Source organism: Limulus polyphemus, unplaced genomic scaffold, assembly GCF_000517525.1.
Source record: "Limulus polyphemus unplaced genomic scaffold, Limulus_polyphemus-2.1.2 Scaffold1356, whole genome shotgun sequence".
Taxonomy (NCBI): domain Eukaryota; kingdom Metazoa; phylum Arthropoda; class Merostomata; order Xiphosura; family Limulidae; genus Limulus; species Limulus polyphemus.
In genome coordinates this window covers 222,099-247,140 of record NW_013666966.1, presented here as the reverse complement: position 1 = coordinate 247,140, position 25,042 = coordinate 222,099, and the positions used below count along the sequence as shown (strand labels likewise).

General features: G+C 34.0%; 1 protein-coding gene across 1 annotated transcript in view; it reads right to left on the bottom strand.

Moving 5' to 3' along the window:
• LOC106463238 (protein turtle-like) overlaps positions 1 to 25,042 on the bottom strand; it is a 195,765-nt gene that overhangs the window by 43,430 nt on the left and 127,293 nt on the right. The gene's annotated exons all lie outside the window — the stretch shown is intronic.

The following is a 25,042-nucleotide window of genomic DNA, read 5'->3' as shown; positions in this document are numbered from 1 at the left end:
AGCTTCCTAAGTTTTATAACACACTGATTATAGCGAAATAATAATAGATGCTCTCTCTGGCGCGGGCCATTGGTTATATTTATAGCCATGGGAAGGTTTTCTAGAAAATTCAAATTATGTAGCGATAGAATTTAAGTGTTTACGTACACACATATATTGTTGACTCTTACTCTCGAGAATCTGCTACAACTTTAGAGAATAGGCGGGAGTTTTGCAATAAATATTTAACAGTATAAGCTATGTATGTTTCTAAATATAAATTTAATCTAAACAAATGTTGATATTAAAATAAATATATAATAACAAATTCGTTACAATTCAAAAATCAGAACAGAATTCATATTTGGTATATTCCATAAGTGAAACTGTTGTAAACAGTTGTATGATTAGGTACCCTATGCATACTTTAGAAATCAATGAACTTATGATTGGAAAAGTTACTTTAGCCTCTAATATTTTTTATGTGAACACTTGGAGTGCCCAGAAGCGAAACATATTAAATGTTGTCCTTTTATACAATCGAAACATTTTACACACATTTAACTGAGTGTTACTGTGGCAAACACACACACACACACACACACACAAAGGAATATTAAGTGATCAATTAAATTACAGTCAAAATCTAACAACATTAGTGGGAGACAGTGTTAGACCATAACGGTCACTCATAAGCATCAGAAAATGTCTTATTTACAGCTGTAAGTGGAAGCTTAATATAACACAAAGTTTAGCACTTGGTAGCGTTAGTTCACCTCACTTCAAGGTCTCTCTTTTCTCATCCAGAGTATATCCCCAAAGAATTTTATGTAGATCACGTGCAGAATGAAATTAAATGGATGATATAGCGTGAAACATGATAACGTATAGTGAATCAATGCTCCTAGGAACACTCACTCACCAGATATGAGGTGCGTAATCTTAGTAAGTGATATATTTTCAATACATGGATATTTGTAATTTTTAGTAGACTTGAGTGTAAAAAGAAGGAAATCTATATGCAAATGTTTAATTACGACTTTACATTTCAAACAATACACACGTAACTAATAGAAACCTCATCTCAGTCATCTCGTTTTTTGAATTAGCAAATCAGTATGTTACGAGACAACTACAGTCGATATCAAGTAACTGTGGAGTGGCATGCTTTTGAAAGTGCTACATTTTGCCATTGTTTGTTGTTTCACAAGTAGTGTAATGCTAATGAAAATTGATAGCTTTTGGAAGTTTTGTGTAACATTCCTTTCTAAAACAAAATATTCGTAAACTCAGATCATAAAAATGTGTTCAAATGGAGATTTAAAATTTCCAAGAGAGTAATATCCCTTGACTTAACAGCATTGGAAAACAATGGAATATGGATCAACTTTGGGACAAAGACACCATCCAGAACGGGCCTGCAACAAGTCGTACCCAGCCGTAATAAGCGAAGTATGCCATCTTGTAATAGATCCATGAACACAAAAGTCAGTGAGACCAACCGTCCATATATTCTAGGCAACATTACGCAACAGAATAAAAAGAACCCCTGTTTCGAAAAGCGACACAAGTCACGTGTACACAAGTTACTTCCACAATTAGTAAATTCTATGAATTGTACCTAGCAGAGGATAAATAGCAGTAAGCTGACAATCAAAGAAGCGTACATGTAGCTTGATAACTGTAATAAGTCTCGTGCCAATGGGTGAAAAAGTTTCCAAACATGTGGTACACGGTACGTTACCGTAACTTTTTCAAAGGGAATCATGATAATAGCTGTCTACCGCGCAAGTGGCAAGTTAAGGGTCAGTAGAGTGGATACAAAGGTCAAGGTGAACTCTATTTACTATCAAACCAATGTTCTGAACCATTTGTACCTTACAGAAATACTGGTTTTGTACGGAAATGAGGCCAACAGGGTATGGTTATATACCTTATAGCATACCTTAAGGATATGGAGAATGAAACGAGCATTCATGCTATTCCATATGAAGACATAACTCCTGTGCAATAAGACTGTTGAAATGGGCGTCATCTTCGTCAACTAGCTAGATTATGGACACGAAAACTTACGACTGAGTTTTTTTCAATGGAAACTACGCTATGGAGCTATTGTCAAGATGCACGTTTATGTTAAAATATTTTATATATTCACTATAGTTTTGAACAATATTCAGTAATAATGTATTTTGACTGATTTTTTTTTTTAAACTGAAAGCATACATTCTGGATATTAACGTAAAAATATCAACCTGGCACCTACGAACTTGCTATAGCACAAAGAACCTTCAGCTGGAAGTGCATTTAGTGTTCTATCTGGCCTTAGGTTGAATTAACAATGAGAATCGACTTCCACTATTTTTGTGCGTTGTAGATAAATAAGTAGGTGTTATGCTTAAAGATGTGAACGCATTATTTAAATAGACTACAGAGGCTTCCTTGCTTGCCTTCTTTCCGAGGAACAGTAATTAATCACGTAGGCGAACACGGATGGTGCACAATGCGTCTTGTTCTTTTGACCTTCTTTTCTCGACTGCTGTATGGTGTTAGAAGTCAGTGTAAGTAATGACACGGTGAAGCCATATTTCTCAATCTTGGAAAAGAAACACGTTTTCTTTATTTTGTTGAATCGATAAAGCAAAACAACATGTATGAAACCTTGGCAAAAACATAAAAACTGTATATACAGCGGCGAGTATACAGAATAAAAGTACTTTGTTACGACCTGAACAGTATTACTATTGTCTAAGAGTTGTTTGACTTTTATAACGAGTAAGTATTATCTTACGGCTTGAAATATTACTACCATGCCCAACGTGAGATACGTTGCATTTCGAAATAATATAGTTTTACCACTGCTATTCTGACCATCTATGTATATTTATTCTATCAATTTAATCATGTTTTGCATTAATACTGAGTGAGGAGCCTACTGAATTGAATAACTAATCCAAAAATACAGCAATATTTACATTAGGCAACTTCTGATTTTAATTATTACAACGTTTCGACCCACAGTATCGGGTCATCATGTCCCTAATATTGAACTACTGACCAGAAGAAGGAAGACCAGTCAGAAGCCTCCTACCACTCGCAATCCACCATATGGTATTGACTGTAACTCTTATAACACACCCACAGTTTAAGTGTGGTGAATATTTTGTGGTATTGCACAGTTTCGATCTTGACTCATCAGCTTCGAAATTCAGGGTTCTACCACAGAGCTAACCCGCGCTCGTATATTATACAGAAAGATAAGTTCCATATAAAGATCTGAGACAGTAATGCAAAACAAAGAAAAGCATAACAGATATTGTTTTTAGAAAATTAAAACTTATATCTGTGGCAAATATGCAAAAGGTTATTCATCTTCTGCAAAAAACTGAGATATATCTATCGTGTAGCTTGGAGCAAAAACAAACTAACTCCAATTCTGTATAAAGAAGTGAGATGTGTTTGTGAAAAGGGGAACACCTTCCTTAGTGAAGTTAATTCATGGAAAATACACATAAGTATCCATTCCCTAAAAAAAATCACTAGAAAAATCAAGAGCTATTGTTTTTAAAACATGCCTGTAAAGAAAAAGAGATAAATAAATCTCCTAGAAAGACCTAGAGATAGAGCTGTGATAATGTTACTCAACTGTTACATTTCTATAAAAACCAGGGAATAATATAGTGAAGGTTAGTATGGATGCTAACCACCTTACAATAAAAAATAAATCTAAAGTGACGACATTTCTGAAGTTTTTTAGGTCAAAATAAGAATTTATTTTACTTGGTTAATAAGTTTTTGATGAAATTGTTGATGTAGGGTGTGATTGTTTGGTGATACTGAAACTTCATTGGTTGATTAAGAGATTGTGGTTTTGGTTTAAGTCATAGCTGTGTGTGTGTGTATCCTTGCATGGTAGTTCGTGATAGCCATATAATGCTAATCTTCAACCTGTATCTCATTTTAATAAAAATTTCCTTAATTATTTCGGTTTTCTGAAACTTGTCAGTCTCTATGAGCTTGTAATTTTCTTATATGTCCTTATACAAAAGCGTATTCTGCGATGACGGAGTTTTGTATTTTTATGGATCTTATACTTTCTTATACGAAACTGTCGCCCTGTTTCTCCAATGTACTATGTAGGACTCTTTGCAATAACAAGGTATTTCATAGATGATGTAAAATCAGTTTATCTTAATATTTTTTATTCTATTTTGGAGTCCAAATAATGTCAACATAGAATGACAAATATTTTATCTGCTGAAACTGTATTTCGTCATCTTAGAACTATTAACTTGGTGAAGTTCACTGGACCTCCTCCATCACTACCTTCTCAGCCTCCTATGGAATTACGTAACACTTATTTAGGTTAAATCAAGAGTATTTTCAATAGTGTTATTTGTTAGAGGACAGTTTCAGTATAAGTTTTAATTAATCTTTAGCATGAAATTACTGATGCATAAAATCTCACTACAACAACTGGATGTTTAAATGAAAGATTACTTAAACGGAAATTCTGAAACAAACAAATCCACTATTGAACACCAGCTGTTGTCTTCTCAACGATAGAATATTGTTGAGAAACAGTGTATATTTTACTTGTATTTTAAGCAATGTACTATATTCAAAGATTCCAGTTACTTACATTTAATAAAAGGATGCATTACTTATGCGATGATTTAATTTAAGAAATCATCCAATATATCACATCTACCACCATATAAAGTTTAGGATAAATGTAGAATTGCGATGAGATGAATGCGCACTTAACTTGGTCTTAATTGCTCTTCATTACTCGCATTTGTTTATAGTTAGCCTTCACTGTATACATTTCTTTCATAATTAACCTTCATTGCACGCATTTGTTTATAGTTAGCCTTCATTGTATACATCTCTTTATAATTAACCTTCATTGCACGCATTTCTTTATAATTAACCTTCATTGCACGCATTTGTTTATAAATACCCTTCATTATACGCAGTTAATTATAATTAGCCTTCTTTATAATTATCCTTCATTACTCGCTTTTTATAATTAGCCTTCTTTATAATTATCCTTCATCACTCGCTTTTTTATAATTAACCTTCAACTAATTATAAAAGAGCTATTGTTTTTAAAACATGTCTGTAAAGAAAAAGAGATAAATAAATCTCCTAGAAAGACCTAGAGATAGAGCTGTGATAATGTTACTCAACTGTTAAATTTCTATAAAAACCAGGAAATAATATAGTGAAGGTTAGTATGGATGCTAACCACTTTACAATAAAAAATAAATCTAAAGTGACGACATCCACTTGCCTTCATGACACGTATTTCTTTATCATGTTTACATTTTATGGTCTAAAAGTTACTACCAGCAACATAGCATATAAAGATTTAAGTCAACAAAAAATTAGTGTATAAAAGTGGGGAAAATATAAAATAGTAAAAGGAAATTAAAAACAAACAAATGAAACTAATCTACACAAAGATGAACAAATTATTACGGCACATTTAGAAATAACAAAATAGAATATGATGATATTATATATATATATATATATTTGTGTGTGTTTATTCACCTTAGTCCAAAACAATAAACAAAAACTGATTAAATACTTTGTAACTTACATTGACAGTTTCAAAACTCGTATCTTAGTATTTTACTGCATGGTATAAAATCAAATTCTAGACTGCGTTCTTGTTAGCAATCGAGCATGTTAATAGTTTTATGAAGACATTTTTGATACATATATATATATATATATATACCATCCACGATCACTTCGTATTCAAACGAATTATTTACTTTGTTTGTCTGTGTACCGGATATTGCATTCCTTAAAATTCATTACCATACAATGCTACGTTTTTATCAGCTTATATAGAACAGATATCTGTTACAAATGATTAGATTTTATTGCAATAAGGGATGCTAATTAAAATATGTAGTTAATGCCCCTAACTCCCACATGTTAATATCATTTGTTGTTGACAACAGGAACATTTTTCAAGAATTTATGAATTATTCTCAATTACTGTTTAATTTTAAATCGTTTGCATTAGAAACGTTGCGAATAGCATTTAAGCAAATAAATATAGAATTATTCTTGAATGATTGTCTGGAGTTTTTAATACTTTTTGAGACAGCTTAGTGTCTACTGAGTAGTTCATCATTACGAATTACCATAAATTATTTCATTGGTTTTCATAATTAAACTAATGTAGTTTAACTCCTTATCATTCTTCTTACTAGTTACCCCCATTGCAGTATCTACTGATGTGCAAAGTAATTGATCAGAAAATCTTGATATTAATAAGAACTCATTTGATTTAATTGCTTCCATCCTGTTAATCTCTTAAATCTAAAGTCTCCTGGTGGGTCAGAAGCAGTTTCCAGATTTACACTACTAAAATCTGGAGTTCAATTCCACGCAGAACGCAAATAGCCCATTGCGCTATAAAACAGCTAATGAATTTAAATATATTCATGAAATTTCCTTTTAGTATATAAAAAATAACACTGAATATTATGTTCTTGAATAGATTTACAAGACATTGTAATAACGATCTATTTGCAATAACCCATCAAGTCAGAGAAGAATACCATATAATGAAATGCAATAATCTGAGAAAAAAACAACAAAAACAAACAAACAACAATCTAAATTATAACACACTTATAGAATTTAAGACCCAGAATTTAATTCCGACCATTACCACCACAAACACCATCCTTCTTAGGACTTCCGGGAACTAAAAATGGCAGAAGATTAGCAGTCGAAACATAGGATGTAAACCAGTTAATAATTGGTAACTAGTAAAAAATAGTAACTAAGTAATAATTCAACTTAGGTGATCCAATACGATTACGTGGCAACAATCATTATGAAGAACCTGAGCGTTACATTCGTCAACTTAATTCCCTGCCACCACCTGTGAACCTATTCCTATCATAGTCATATACACAATAAAATTTATTACAACTAAGTACTAATCCTACAAAGATTCTACATGTTTCGGTGTTCTGCACTACCATTCTCAGGAGTAAAAGTTGAAATGTGATTAAGACTTACATAACTACATATATTTACAGACCTCTGGCGCCATCTAGACTTATAAAATATATGCCCAGTACTTCACTTCTTCTAAACCTGGACCAACCTCTCTGTTCAGCACATTATATTTGTTTTTTAAATATCTGTGGTTCCCTAATATTTAATTCACATTATAATTTCATCTGATTTATTACTTTAACATTATTCCAACCTATAATATGAGATGTGCTTGCCACATGTTCTGCTAAGGCCGATTCATTTACTTTATATTTTTTTACTGCATTTTTATGTTCCTTGGTTCTAAACTTCTGCACGTTTGGCCAATGTAACCTCGACCACAGACACAAGGAATTTTATAAATCTCACATTTATCAACTTCTTCTATTTTATCTTTTATACCCGTGAGAAATATATTTAACTTAAAACGCCGAGCAAATGTTACACTACAATTTATATTTTTTCAAATATGTTGCCTATTACTGTTGACAAACTTTAGACATATGGAAAGCAAACTCTTATGTTATCAACTTTATACTTTCCCTGTAACATTTTATATGATGCCATTTTTAATCTATTGCTATGTTTATGTATAACATATTAATGATTTCATGATCATAGCCTCTGTCTCTGGCTACATATTTAAAAAAGTTAATTCTGATTGTAACTTAAAATCTTTCATTTCTAACGTCAATTGTATCATTGGATGTTGTCTGTTCACGTACTTCATGAAATTTAGAATTACTTCTGAAATATGTGTCCATATTACAAATGTATTTTTAACATATCTCAATCAAATCCTGGAATTTAGAGTGTTTATTTTAAGGTGTTAGCTCAGAAACGTTATATAGAGGTTACAAAGAACTGGTGATAAAAGTAAGCCTTTGACTAGGTTTTCTTAGGTATTACTTTTCCAGCCGACCCAACGAGCTCTGACCAACAATATTCTCAATATCTATATGAGAATATTCTAATTTTTACAGTCAGTGTTCTGTGTTATGATATATCAGATGAAATATATTACTTCTTGATTTCTTTACATGACAGAGAGCTGATTGTTTGTCACGTAGTGGTCATGTGACTAATGAACAAAGGTGAAAGCATTGGTTACAGGGTTTTACCTTTTGGCGCCACTTCGAAGAGAGTTCCTTTGTTTTGAATTATGTATACAAGTGTGTAAAATGAATGTATAAACCTACTTACAGCTATAGTGTGTACTTTGAGGTGAATTTTTCAAAATGTACAATCATCTCCATACAAATCATTTTGGTGAGTGTCCTATTTGTTTTGTTTAATTTACGCAATCATATGATTGAACATTCAAATATTCCACAATTACTACTTCATTGGGCCATTGTTATTATAAAAGATAGTCATCATATATTTCAAATGAAGATTGGTACTGAAGATAGTGAAGGCTATTCTTCTTTTGAAGGAAGCGATTTTGTTTAAACACTTGAAATTTAAGGATCTTTTCAGGACCATCACATCTTGAGAGAGAGAGAAAGCTATGATTGCACATATTACCTATACTGATGAAAAGTTGTTCGCTTTTTATATTTACAATAAACATCACTATTAATTATTGTCTGATTTTTAAAGATTTATATATCTTTTTTAGCGAGCCAAACTTTGTTTACGCTGTTGATGTATATTAAGAAACGTACATGTCCCGTGAAATTTTGAGAAATATAATATAATGAATACACATTCATTGTTTTGTATCACTATGTATAGTGAAAGAACCAGTAAGCTATGTTTACGGACTTTAAAATTTAGTGATATACAAAAGTTCTAGTTAAGCTAATGTATGGTGAACATTAAATTTACAATCTACTGTTTTGAATTTATTTCGAAAATGTATGATTATGTAGAGTTTCAACAATATTAAGTATGATAATTATATTGTAGTTATGAATGTATAACCAACCATAAATAGCGACAACATATTTCAATTGTTTTCATAAAATTAACTGCCATATTGAACTTTTCAAAAAAGGAAGTAAATATGGTGATGGCTAATATGGATCCTTGAAACACAATGCAAACAAGATAGTAGGGATGGCATTTGTATCATCTCTACATAATAGTACAGGCAAGAATTAACATATAGCAATGTACATAACTATTGAATCACAATTGAGTTTAATTTATCCTATTTTTGTCTATTAACATTCTACTACACTTTTTGCAATTACTTGTAAAATTATCTGCCATACTGAACTTTGAATTCTAACAGCCCCTCTCTTTTTTAGTAAAAGATCCAATAGGAGTGAAGTGTTCCACAGTTTGGTGTTGAACTTCCTATCATTTATGTTCAACGATAATAATCATAATTAGAACACCCATATGTTCAAGATAAATACAGAAGGTAAGATGTTCTAGTAGTAATCCTTTAAAATTTAGCAGTTAGCTTAAAGCTAAGAAAGATATTTAAATAATCATCCTTTTCATGATGTTATATATACTAATTATACAAGTGAAAGTGTTTTACATATAAAGCGTCAGAAAATGCAAAAAGTATGATTAAACATAGAAATTAAAACTATAATAAGTACATTAAATAATAAAAACACAACCGGCTTTCTCGATAAATAATTATAAAACATTAGATATAATGAAAACTTTTAAGCAGTGAAATAAATATATTAGTAACGTTACTCTCCTCTAGAAACACAGGTAATATATAAATGAAAACTATAAACATAGTATTAGATAAATTGAAATCTGTATACTCTCCTATGGAAGTACAGGACACCGTCCATCTTTCTAAGACTCATGTAATATGCCTAGTAAGACCATCCGACAATAGAACCTTTGTAACACAATCCACCTAGTAACACCATTCGTCTTTGTAAAACATATGTAATATATAAATGAAGTGTGTGTGTGTTTTCTTTTAGCAAAGGCACATCGGGCTATCTGCTGTGTTCACCGAAAGGAATCGAACCCCTGATCTTAGCATTGTAAATCTGAAGACTTACCACATTCCCACATGAAAACTATAAACACAACTTGAGACAAGTTGAAATCTGTATGCAGTCCTATAGAAGTATAGTAACATCACCTGTCTTTGTAAGATACACTCAATATGTCTAGTAAGACCATCCTCTCATAAACCTTGTAATAATAATCATGTCCGCCTATAGAAACACTTCATTTATATATATATAAATGAAAACAAAAACATAAGTTGAGACCTATATGCAGCTCTGCTGAATGCCATCCTTTGTAAATTGTATTCAATGCTTTACTTATAAATCTAGACAATGATAACTTGTTGAGACACTTTGAGACACCCTTCGATGAGATTATCATGATGGCATAGTAACGCGCCCTCTGGTGCTACTTCGTGGCTTTAGAAACACGCCCTCTGGTCAACGTCCGTTTGTCATGTCGGCCTAGCAACGCGCCCTCTGGTGCTACTTCGTGGCTTTAGAAACACGCCCTCTGGTCAACGTCCGTTTGTCATGTCGGCCTAGCAACGCGCCCTCTGGTTCCACTTAATGGACGTCATCACCATCAAGGTCTATTATATAACACTTACGTAATCCTCAAGTGTCGGGAGAGTATGTAATAGTTATGTAACCGTCAAGTGTCGGCATATTACATGACATGTGTAACACTCAGGTGTTTATATTATGTAATGGTTATGTAACCATCAGGGTGGTATATGTCCACTCACTTGACGACCCCTCACTGAAGCGGCATCCTTTGGGTGGTCAAGTATCCCCCTAACTGCTAGTGTTTGAAAATTGTGAAAAGGTATTTTTACAAATCTTCTTTTTTTTATTAAAACGTTCTGTTATATTAAGTTTGACACAATTTGGTTTATCCCTTCTAGTCAGGGTTTTGAAATATAGTCCGATCAGTTAAACTAGTAAAATTTGTTTCGAATATTATTTGTTTTATTACTAGTTACATCTCAAATAAAATCAAAAGGGGGATTCTCACGGAATATTTTAATTTTAGGATATACTCTGGTGGTTCAGTGAAAAGTCTGAGGGCTTATACCAATGAAAATTGAGTTTCAATATCCGTGCTCGGATAGCTCGTTGTGTAGCTTTGTGGATAACAACAAATAAACAAAAAGTTTAGGATTATCTTATGAGGGTAGTTGAAAAAGAACCAAATTATGGAGGACTGGGCTTTACCTAGTAGTTAGCATGCTCAGACTTTAAGTACGAGGTTTCATGGTTTCTCATCCTTTCGTTCATAAACGCGTACGTTATAAGAGTGGCAGTCAAATCTCATTATTAGGTGAGACAAAGTAGTCCACAAGCTGGCAGTGAGTGCTGTTGCTTAACTGCCTTCCCTCTAGCCTGTCAGCTTAAAATTAATAACGGCTGTATGTAAGTAACCTTTTGTGTAGTTCTGCGCGACATTTCTAAAAAAAATAGCAATTTATGGAAACACAATTAAAACTTTTATAGTTAAACTGAGAACAATTATGGTAAATTCTTCACTTCTTTCAAAGTATGTAACGGTTTTATAAAACTGGAGTCAGAGTATGACTTTTTATGTTGGTTCGGAAACTACATTCCGATTATTTAGGTTTTGAGTGTTTAAGAAAAATGATTACATAGAAGCTTGTATCGTTTAATCTTTGGTCCAGTTATCAGTAATGGCGGCTCTATTGCAGTCACTATTGTTATTTTCTACATACAATTACAAAACTGAGAATATAGCATCTAAAATAACTATGACGAAATTTAATGGAATAACACAATGGTAGAGGGATTCTTTTGACAATATAAGTTATTTCACAAACTGGTAAAAGGTGAAATTCATGCGAATGGCAATATAATTGCGGAACTGAAAACTTGGAAAGATGGAGTTTTGTAATGAACATGCAAGTATGATATTATACATCAGCATTCCAATTATATAGTGTAAGGCTAAATAAACTAATTGAAATATCCATTTTGTTCATTGCATTCAAACCTTCAGTGACCCTATAATGTTAAAGTTTTCGTTTTACTCTTTAATGAAGCTTATTTCCTGAATATGTGCTTCCAGTCTTTCACTGTTTGTCTACTTTAGCACGATTCTCGCGAGCAGCGATCTGAGATTTTATCTCGAGACCGAAGGTCTGATGTAACACTAGTACCAGTTAACCTTACTGTGCGAGCAACGTTATCTGGTCTCACGCCTAATTTAGTACTGCACTTTTTTATGACGTCAGACTCCCATCCATTATCATGCCCGATTTAGCTGGACACCTATTTATCATCAGATAAAGGGATCAACATACACGACATAAATTATATAATTTAAAAAGTACTTAATAGGGTAGGTTTCTTAAGAAGCAAATATTTCAGAAAATAAGTACAAAGAAACGTTAAAAACACACAGGATTCCCCCTTTTTATTAATTAATTTTTATCTTCATGCAATATGTACTGGTAAGGACGATTTAAACACAATGTAACAAATTAAGAATTTTACTTAAAAGTTCCTGAAACTATATTACAAAACAGCCTACAACCTGATTGTACTATATGGAGAGTCCCTATTTTAACCCACATGTGACTTATTATTCAAATACTAAAACTAATGTTATCACACCGTTGACTCTTTAAGAGTGATTAAGCCCTACTTCATAATATTTAACAGTCTAAACCACATCATTGCTTGAAGACTCTTTGAATAGTTTTAAATAACAGTCAAAAGCTTTACTCCTGAAAAACAAATGATCCAGTCAGATGATAGCGATAAAAATTTACAAGTATGATAAACTAAAATGCGAATCTGTATTATAAAGCGGGTATCTGTTTGTTAGTCCTTGAAGAACATTTTTACAATTTCCCGACCTATGATCATCATGAAACTACCAGGGGTTCTTGAGTATACATGGCATAGAATAGAGGAATTCTAAAGCTATTTCATAGTAGTTCATAATAGAGATCGCCCATTTGTTCTTTTTTTTTATCATTATTGTTCCGCAAACCTACAGCAAAAACGGACGAAAGTATTACAATCAAACCTGGCAATATTAGTAAACGGATCATTGCGCGTTGCGTAGGATACATTTTAAGTTATTTCTATATTTTTCACAAACTAAACGAAAAAAATCATAATGCTAGTGTAAACGATTACTCCTTACCTTTACCCCTTGAAGTTAGTTCTGTTAGAAACATTTGTTGTTCCTATAAGAAGCTTAAGTACAGGGTGCAACAGGAATTATCAGCTAATAATAGATTAATATCAGATGACTGTAACATGTAGACACGCAATGCTTTGTACAATATACAATCAATGTTTTTAGGGAGCAACCCCTACATTATGTATGAAGTGAAGGAGTAAAAAAACAAAACAATAGACATAATATTAAAGTGAGGGTTGTGTTTTAGTCTAGGCATATATATGGCCATTGCTATGCATTATATACAGAGAATTTAGTTACACAGAAACTATAAATGCTCACTATATTTTTAAACAAATATCCATGACAAGTTCCAGTTGCAGCTAAAATTTTTATACCTCGAACTAATGTGATCAGATAGTCAATAAGTACAGTAAATCATCATGTATCAGCTAGTCTCCTACAACAGATATCTTTAAGCCATAGTTCAAAGATATCATCAAGCTCAGTTTCGAGCATTGTATCCGCAATCACGGTGATTGGCAATCCTAAATGTAGAATTATAGTTCACACTGCCTGTTTGCGGATTTTGTAGATACTGCGGATAGAGTAGCCATCGTTGAAGCTGACTATAAGCTAGAAGTCATTATTTTGACTCCACCAAAATTGCCCCCCAGTGGCACAGCGGTATGTCTGCGGACTTACAACGCTAGAATCCGGGTTTCGATACCCGTGGTGGGCAGAGCACAGATAGCCCATTGTGTAGCTTTGTGCTTAATTACAAACAAAACAAACAAATAAATCCACCAAAATTAATTCTAGTTAACAGCATGGAGTCAAAATAGGGACTTGTAGCTTGAGTAAATAACGTCTACAGTATATTCAGCCTTGTATGCTTATATTGTTTACTATCCCTATTTGCAGCTTTTTTAAATTCTCAAATTTTATTTATTTTGGTCTCGAACCTTAAGCCTGTTTACTTTTTTCGACTGTATTTTCACTTTAACTAGCTATCTTGTTTCTGTATTTTTTTTACGATTTCTATTGCCCTTCCCTGTGTCCCAGCGGTATATGGCCCTTTTTGTAGATTTGTATCTTATAACAAACAACAACGATCACTATTCCTCTTTTTTAAATTAACAATTTTTAATAATCTTGTATATATATTTATTGTTACGCCTTCAATCGTTAGTTAATTTTCCGTAAATTCGTTCCTACGAAACTTTAGCGACACAAGTCCTTTCTTAAATAAAACTGGTTTATTCTTTCCGAATACAACTTTACGATACACTTAATTTCAACAGTCGCTCTGTAACAACACTATAATTCACGTCTCACGTGGCCAACAATATTTTGTCCGCATACATTCAATTACTCATTAACTACACGCACTGTCCCGTCACGTTGTGACCATCTTATATATACAAGAATACCCCCAGTCTAGTAATCTCCCGACAATTCACGAAGGTTCGAGAAAGAAGTGGCGTCACGTGACCTTGCTGACGCAACAATATATATATCCGTATGTGTGTTTGCGCGTGCGTTTCAAAAACTGAAAGGAGAAACAAAAATAGTCTAGCGTTCTTTCAAACTTGCCAGTTTGTAGAAAATTAATGTGCAAACTACAAAAATTATTGCAGTTGAATTTCTACTTTCCCGCCCGCCGGTGGTTCAGCCATAAGCTCAAAAGGCTAAAACTAGGGTTTCATACCCATAATCTATTGTGTAGCTACTTCCTACCGAACCAAAAACAAAATAGCAGCAACAAACAAGTAAAAAAAAAAAAACACTTTTACAGGGATAAAATTATACAGAAATATTTTGTTAAACTTTACCTAGATGCGATGAACAAGATCACAAATATTAGTAAAAAATGTAGAATATATTGGAATGAAAAAGATTACAGATGGTTGAGGACATTATATTAAAATGTTTTTGAATTTGCAAATCAGTATTTCATGTGTTAAACATAGCCGATTTTAAGTCGCTGTGGAGTAGCTTGTATAAAAAGTACATTGCCTAGCATAAGTATTCACCCCTGCAAAATTTCCACATTTTGTTGCCATCTGAGCTTGCAATATTGAAACTTTCAAATATGACTTTATATTTAGAATTTAAGCAATTTACTCCAAACTGAGAAAGCTAAAAAAACAAAAACAAAAAAAAAAAACGCTGATATTATGTAAGTTAGATTTTCAAAGAAAATTAGAATATTCTCAATTGCATAAGTATTAAACCCCATTTGCTACAGCAACCCTAAATCAGTTAAGGTTCAAAAGATTAGTTTAACAGGTCAGAAAATTGGTGTAATATTCTCTGTCTGTGTGTAATCAAAGTGGTTTAACTTGATTTCAGAGTAAATGCATTTGTTCAAGCCACAACTCAAATAGTGATGCGACAAACCAACCATGAAGATCAGGGAGTTTTTCAAATAAGTCAGGAATAAAGTGGTAGAGAAGCACAGATCAGGAGAAGGTTACAAGAAAATTTCATTAAGAAGTGGAAGTACTTCATACCACCAAGTCACTACCTAGATCAGTCCACTCTTCCAAACTAAGTAGCCGGGCAAGTAGTGGCTTTGGAAGATTTGCAAAGTTCCATGTTTGAGATTGGAGTAAGTGTTCATACATCGACAATATCCTGGTCCCTAAACAAAGCTAGCTTGTATGGGCAAGTGGCAAGAAAGAAGCCATTATTGAAAAAGAATCACTTTAAATATCGTATGAAGTTTGTGACAATACATGCAAATGATACTGCAGACATGTGGCAGTCTGAATTAAAAGCATTGCGTCTGGCGCAAGCCCGACACAGCACATCACCCAGTCACTATCATCCCGTTATGGAAATGCTTCTCATCAGCAAGGACTGGGAAGCTTGTCAGGATTGAGAATAAGATGGCTGGTGCAATGTACAGATGAATCCTAGAGGACAACCTGCTTCAGTCAGCCAAGAATCTAAAACTGATCATTAGCTTTAAATAAAAACAAGTTAATTAAAAAATTGTTTAACTTGTTTGTATTCATCAACACGTGATATTACTGGTAGGGTGAATACGTTTGCAAGGCACTGTACATGTAGGTGGTGTGATTCATCGAATATTGATCACTTTTAGGAAGTGTTTGTAACAGTCCTTTCTGACATAAAATATTCGTTAAAACAGATCATAAAGAGGCGACAAGTTCGAGGGGTTAGAATTTCCAAGAGGGGAATATCCCCTGTACGTTATTAATGGCATTGGAAAATAATGGAATAAGGATCAACTTGTGACACCAGAACAACCAATAAGGAGAGCTGGAACAATTCAGCGTCTTATAACACTTGAGAATCCACCGACATGAAGGTCAGTGGCAAAAGTCGTCTACGTGCTCCAGATAATGGTATGAAACATAATCAAAACGTATTTCCCTATAGAAAAGACGCCATGATGGAATGGGTTCTCCAAGATAAAGCTTCTGGTCATTACCTCTCGTTCAACTATTGCATATCTGAAGCAGCTTGAAAATGAAATGGACATTTACGCTATTTCATACGAAGACATACTGGTGAAGTCGCCGGATGCAGCGCCTATGGATTGTTTGTTTGTAATTAAGCACAAAGCTACACAATGGGCTATCTGTGCTCTGCCCACCACGTTCTAAGTCCGCAGACATATCACTGTGCCACTGGGGGGCGCGCCTATGGAGTTTTGTGCGATCGGACTGTTGAAATATGTGCTGGAGAACTGCTCTCCTCGTACCTAGATGGGTTATGAGAAGCTAGGAGAGAGAGAGGAGTGGTTTATTTTGGCCACGACAACTCTACGACAGAGCCTTTTTCAAGGGAACTACGCTGTAGGGCTATTTTCAAGAAACAAAAAGTAGTGATGTTTCGAATCGTTTTAACATAACGAAATAAACCGGTTTATTCGTTTTATTTTTGAATCTTGTATAATATTTCTTATGCTAAAACTATGTTCCTCAGTCTTCAGTCCCTACATAAATTCATAATGAGCTGTAACTAAAAAACTTAAGTATTTACACAATATTTAGAAGACATCTTATGAGGTAAACTTTTGCTTCAGCAGTAGTTTCCTAGATGAAGGCCCACGGGTTGGTGGTTGTTTACTGTTTTTATATTTTCCAACTAGTTTCTATGCCTTGATCTTCAGTTCTTCCTCCATCAGCATTTGAAACCTTCTTCTCAGTTCAACATATTACTGACCAGGAAGTAATGGCAGAGAAATGGACGTATCTTGCATAGAATAAAGTATTCCCTTTCTAAGTGTATTCTGATCATGTCCACACTGAACCGTTACATCGCTTCTGTTTGGAGTGATATTAAAAGTTTTCACGTATTCAACTACACAAGATGTATCATTAAAATAAAAGTTTCAGAGCAACGATAAAAAAAGAGCAACACGAAAGAAAATAATATTTGAATGCTTATCAATATGTTCGGATATTTCAAATTAGAACAACTAACAAATGAATGATGAATCTTTGCTGTGACTTTAACCTCTGACTAATGGTCAATTCACTGCATCTAATGAATTCGTCGTAGTCGTAAATCTATATTCAGAGAATGCTTTTTTCCTAAATGATAGTCACATCTGTCATTAATATTTCGTTGTCTTAAGTGTTGCAAACACAAACAACTTGCCAAATTGTAAAACTATTTGATGCGAAAAAGGTTTATAAATATACATTACCAAAGCTCGTACAAAGAAAAAATAATGACCTAATAAAAGCCAGCATCAGTAAAACAAACGTTTTATTTTATGAATAGTTAAGGACAACTTTAGTCATTTAACGGAATACAGTAGACTGTAGACGAAAATAATGAAGAATACATAAGTTTAAATTGCGAATATGAGCCAAGTCAAATGTTACATACCTTAGTTATGGTATTCATCGTTACAGAACAACCAAATGTGTGCGTGAGACGATTATAATTTTTTAACAGTTGATATGGGTGTGCTATAAGAGTGACGGTCAAATTCTACTATTTTGTCATATAAGAGTAGCCCAAGATTAGTGTAGATACCGTTGCTTAGTTGCCTTCCCTCTAGTGTTTCGTTTGAAAATTAGAAACAGCTATGTACAGATGCATCTTTGTGTAGCTTTGCGCAAGTATTCTGAAACAAAAACAACAACAAAATAATAATACATCTATTCGTTTTATTCGAAATTTTACTACAAACAGGTTAGGCCATCAAAAACAGTTAATTCCTATTCTACCTCAGGTGCTGACGTGGGTGTTTGTTTGTTTGTTTGTTATGCATTTCGCGCAAAGCTACACGAGGGCTATCTGCGCTAGCCGTCCCTAATCTAGCAGTGTAAGACTAGAGGGAAGGCAGCTATTCATCACCACTCACCGCCAACTCTTGGGCTACTCTTTAACCAACACTGCAGAACTCTGACACGGATTTGCTCGAGCACTCTGGACTGAAAACAAGAACGATTAATTGTATAATTTACCTTTCATTGTTTTCGAACTAAGTGTGACCTACTGAAATCTAAGGTTGTACTTGAAACAGTGCGATTTTTTAAATATGTCTTCTAAGGAACAAAACGAGAGAAAATGTCTTTGTTCCACCAACGAGAGCATTACCACAAGAATAGAAACAGTAATGCTGAAAGGCAGAGCATGTTTGGTATGACGGGGATTTGAACCCGCAACCCACAGATTGTGAGTCGAGCGCCCTAACCACTTGGCCATGACGGCCTGACGTGGGTGAATAGGTAATCGACCACATACCAATTTTTTTTTGCAATTAATTTTTTTTACCATTATAATTTAATTAGCTATCTCCATTATCATAAGTTTTTGAAAGATAGTGAAACAAATTTTATTGCCATTTATAGCTGAACATTCTTGCTAAAGTAGGAATAAACCTTTAACTATTAAAGATGGAACATTTTTTTGTAAGAAAATGCTATAACAGTCAATACCATAATAATAATTATGTTTCTAAAATGAATATCAAAAATACTTAAATGGATTTGAAATTATTTGATAATGTTGTACGAATAAATCGCACAGCTGACCTAAGTTAACCAATGTTTTTTTAACTAGAGGACGTTGAGTTATTCAAATAATTTTCATCTTGTGAGAGCCTCTGTTTTTCTAGCAGGCTGTTCTTGTACGTCACTGAAGAAGCGTGATTTTAAGATTAGCTCAGTATGGTGGCTCATCAGTGTAGCCGTTACACTCTACCAGAGCGCGGGTGCCAACCACATACAAGAAACCTCACAAGATAAGAGGGAAAACAAAAACAAAACTGGAAATGTACTGTACTAACATAGCAGGAAGACGCATTCTTTCTTTCTCGTTCTGCTAGGAGTGAGAAAGGGACAAACGCTACTGTGATAAAATGCTACGTGCGAGATAAATTGAGCCTCGTTTTCGAAACCATCTCAACTCATAAAAACGAACTTGCGTCACAAAGACACGGATCAATACCAGTTTTTCTAGAGAATCGCTAAATGAGCAAGCAGTTGTCTTGTCTTAGCTGATCTTTGATCCTTCTATTCCAGAGTATTTTTATTTTACTTTGCGCCAATTCTTTAAACTCACCCAACACGTTAGTTCTCAAATATAATGGTAAAAACGTTTAACAAAAGTAAACCACTTAAATATAACGGAGGGTGGAAGGCAAATGTTTTTTAATGGTTTACGGTAGTTGCATCCAGAAAGGTTTTGACTGAGATTTTATATAACATGTCGAACAACAAATTTTATGAAAAATACATACACGCACGCACACACATATATATATAACACCGTGAACAGTATAAACTATGTTCTAGTCGTAGGGGTATTTGAAGTAAAACCCACTTAGTGTGGGGTGTACTTACATTCACAACCTCACAAATTATATACAAATAGGAAAAGAGTTAAACTATTATAAGGAACAAATGTACATGTCGGAGGTAAATTAAATATATTTCAGTTAATATAAGCAAAATTACTAATGCAGACAAAAATAGTATTTGCATTTTATACAAATATTATATAAGTGTTTTATTGCAGAGGATTAGACGCACATTATGATAAAATTGAAACGTTAATGCAGTGCGAGTCAAAGCAGATGCGAGTCACGGCAAAACAAGTGATAGGTTTAGCCACATATTAGGCTCACATTGAATTCTTGACCTTTCTATAGTAAAATGCTGCCACGAATAGACTTATGGTTGGATATATTACTACAAAATGGAATTTTGGCTGGAGATATTGTCACAGAATAAACTTGTGGCTGGAGATATTGTTTCAGAAGAGACTTATGGCTGAAGATATTGTTACAGAATATACTTATAGCTGAACAGATTGTAAAAGCCTATTCATACAGCGAGATTTATCTATAATACTTTCCACAGTGTTATATACATATGTGTGTGTATCCGTAATATCACCTATTTTGCTCTGGCTCGCATTTGCGGCGACGCGCCATTGTATTAGCATGTGCTAATCTTATAAAGTGAGGCAATTCATAGGATCTCTATGGAAGCAGAAAAATACGCACAACAAAAGGCCCCAAAACACCACCTCAAGTAATTCGGAAGTAACGATCTTATCCTTCTGACTCAAAAAGCCACTGCGATGAGGCTAGACATATGTCCTGGTCTCTTAATAATATAAAAACGAAAATGCGAAGTTGATGAACACTCAAAAGCTAAATATTCGCATGATTCCAATCACACTTCATAATCAACAGCTATTTTCATGCAAAAAATGACTGAAGAACATAGACGTGGTTTTGGAAGCCGACATTCATGTATAGTGAAAGTTTTGTGAAGATTTGTGGTTGACATCGTAGCAGAACGTGTTACAATGGAAATTGCAGTGTCGGGAAATAGTGCATAATTATGGTCACCAGAATAAGCTCGATCGATAATGGAAGACGTATTTCCAAGGGTAGAACGAGTCATCAAACATCTTTCTTATAAAGTGCAATCAATCCTTAACAGGCAAACAGAAGGCTGTTATGTAACAACAGATAGATTTACGTAATAATGAAATTTATTGAATAAAGGAATATATGAACAAAATAAGGCTAGTTTGTATTCTTTGCTGTACCCATCTTTCTAAAATCGATATTTCATAGATATACACCTCATGAGAGAGAAACAACGAAAAAACAAACAAAGGCTAATAGACATTTGTGTTTCTCATCCTTTAAATAATGATAAAAAAGAATCATGATGTGATTGACAGAATTGGTAAACAGCCCTCTTTACTTTAATAAAATGTTCAGTTCATGTGTACATTGATAATTCTATGTTTGGAGATATAGAAACATGCAACATCTCGAGATATACAATAAAACTGTTTTATACAATCTGCGAGTCGCGGGTTCGAATCCCCGTCCCACCAAACATGCTCGCTCTTTCAGCCGTGGGGGTGTTATAATTTGACGGTCAATCCCACTATTCGTTGGTAAAAGAATAGCCCAAGAGTTAGCGGTGGGTGGTGATGACTAGCTGCCTTCCCTCTAGTCTTACTCTGCTAAATTAGGGACGGCTAGCGCAGATAGCTCTCGTGTAGCTTTGCGCGAAATTCAAACAAACAGTATAATAAGTATGTATTGGTTTTAGATGTACTATCTTGAACAAAACAAAATCACAAAATTCAGAAAGCCAGTGTCACGAACGTCATGAATGTACATTGATTAATATTTAAAGTTTGAAAATTCACTGTAGTTTTTGTTATTAAAGAAACGAACAACTGAGGTACAGATGAAAGTGAATTATGGATAAATAGAAACAATTACAGTAAAATTTTGGAAATAAATGAAACTAAAGGAATGAATACTCGCTTCTAAATAATCATAACGCCAACACAATGTTGTCAACCTGAACGTAAGTTAATAAAAATGAATAGATAACTAAAAGAACTGAACCAAACAATATTCACTATTCTGTATAATAATATTGTGTACTGTATATTTGAGATTGTAATTTGCTTCAGATATATTCGTGATTTTACATAAAAACTAAAATAAAGAAAAGGTATGATGCATATTTGGCAAAGCACAAAGTAATGGAAACATGTAGTATGGCCATAACTAAGAAGGAACACGCTAACTAGAACTGATAAGAAATTGCACTTCAAATGTAGCAGCTTGGTGATTTTGAACAAATGACCTGGTACATTTAGTTTAATGCAAAAACAAACTACAAACTGAACCATTTCATCGATCTTTCCCGTGTAAAATTGCGAAGATCGAGAAAAATGGAACATGATCTGTAAAAAACACAAATAAAATAAATACAGTTCAACCAACTTCTGTGGTCAAAAGTACATCTTACAACACGTCACAGAGAATGAGTTGCAAACAATATTAAAAAAATAAAGTGTATTTAGATATATTTTATGTAAATATACTTTATATTTTACATATATATATGTCTGCGGACTTACAACGCTAGAATCCGGGTTTCGATACCCGTGGTGGGCAGAGCACAGATAGCCCTTTGTGTAGCTTTGTGCTTAATTTCAAACAAACAAACAAACAAACATATATATATTTATTTATATACAGAGCAGAAAAGGTGTAAAATTCAATTAAGAAATAGTAAGATGTGTTTATAAATAGAAAATATAGAAGCATCACACAATCCAATAAAGATTTCAATTAAGTAATCGTGTTTTTATGTTAATTTACAGACAAATTAGTTAATGTATGCAGTTTTTAATTACTACTTTCTTCACTATAATATGACAAAATTCCGAAATATGTTTCAGTCAAATTATTAAGAGTATAGTTTAGATATTTGGTGCCCTTTTTTAAAGGTCTTGGCCGTGAACATGGTTAAAAAAGGCTGCTTAAGAAATGCCGAAATTATGGATTTTCAAAAATTAAAATACATTATTTATGTATCTTTTTGTTTATAGTTAAGCACAAAGCTACACAATGGGCTATCTATGTTGTGCCCACTACGGGTATCGAAACCCAGTTTTTAGTGTTGTAAATCCGCATATATACCACTGTATCTAATGAAACCTTTTGAGCTTAGGCCTAAGGGAGACTACCCTAAAAAACAAAGTGTCGATGCAAAGTTAAAATATTTTCATAAATATCTAATTAATTGTTCTTGCTGAAGGTAAATGGTTAAAACAAAAACAGATGCTTTACCTGCAGCTGATGCATGAGAAGGCTTTGAAGCTAGTAAGAAAAACTTGGCAATAGCTTTGGATCTTGAAAATGCACGGAATAGGCATCAGTGAACTAACTGCTAGAAGATGCATCATGAAGACAAAATCAGGCTGCGTCGTCATCAATATTGATCTGCCTCAAGGATCATAACTCTTGCCAGTCCTCTTAAACATCTATACCATGGACCAAGCCCGACGTGACAGTCCAACCAGATGCCGTGTGCTAACTTTTCCTGACGCCATTTTGGTGTATAGCAGAGGCTCTAGGAAAGCTGAAATCGAAAACAAAATGAACCATCCCTTAACAACTCGAGTTAATGATGCAATTATATAGGAATGGTCAACAGTCCTACAAAGTCACAGCTATCTTCTACATAATGACGAAGACAAACATTCTCCATCCTTTGCGGGCCCTGCTCTCCCTTTGGAAGAAATATTACAGCAGCTTGGAGTAACGTTTAACAGACAATTTAAATTCACCAGCCACATTAACAACATGATAAACTAAGATATCGATGCAGTGAAAATATTGCAGCAAGAAAGAGGGCTAAAGTATATCAACTTTTTATACTCTGCAAAAGTCTTATACACTCTATCCTGAATTAGGCACCACCAGTAATCAGTATGAGTGCTATGGAGCTAGATAAGATTGAGATGACGAAAAACACCTGTTTAAGACTGGTTACGGTATGTACTTCATACATCCTCATCAAAGCCTTATTACACATCACAAGCCTCAGCAGCATCACAGAGCACCATAAGTGCTTATAAGGAAAATTCTTTAGTAGGACCATGTATTCCTTTAGCGAGCTACTGTCCTTTTCAGTTCGGAAATTCCAGCTCCAAAATTATTCCTACAGGTACCAACCATGGGTTCACAGGTGCTATACATCCACCACTGAGATAAACCCGTCACCAACAAATATTAGATGCCCCCATGAGGATTTAACATTTGGCACCACTGGGATCTGTGGAAATCAGCCAAGACAGAAAACCTAGATATTATTTAGATAAGAAAGCAGAAAAAGTTTATCAGCACCAAGTTAAAGATCTCGGTGAAATGTCACTCGTCATAATAGCCACACATAGTTACTGGACTATAGATATCTGTTTTGGCACTTATTGTATGTTTGTTTGTAATTAAGCACAAAGCTACACAATGGGCTATCTGTGCTCTGCCCATCACGGGTATCAAAATCCGGATTCTATCGTTGTAAGTCCGCTGTGCCACTGGGGGGGGGTGTGGAATTTATTGTCTCACAGAGCAACAATATTCTGCAATAGCCCCTATATGAAATCCGGCACAGCTCTAGTGGCAGAATATTAACACCTCCTTTGCACTAGTAAGATAAAACTGGCAACCACTGAAAGTCTTCATCGACATTCTGAAGGAATAGGCTGCAAAGCATCAGATGGTGTAGGTAGGAAAGGCAAAAGATGGAACAGAATATAGCCAGAAGGGATAGGCTGCAAAGCATCAGATGGTGTAGGTAGGAAAGGCAAAAGATGGAACAGAATATAGCGAGAAGGGACATCTGTAAAGGAGCCCACTTCTAACAAAGCCATAGGAGTTATGCTTGTGAATTCGTGGAAGCATTCTAAATAGAATAATAATACTTCTGGGATATAAACAATAAAGCTGAACTGCCAACAGCCACGGAGGGACAGATGCCAAACCAATTACATTTGTAGATAAAACTCCCATCTTATTTAAGATAGAAACATCTCATTCGATGTTACTTTTTTCTAATTGCTCAGACTTGACAGAATAATCTCACAATCATTCAAGTCTCTAAGAACGTCAATAGTTTTTGCA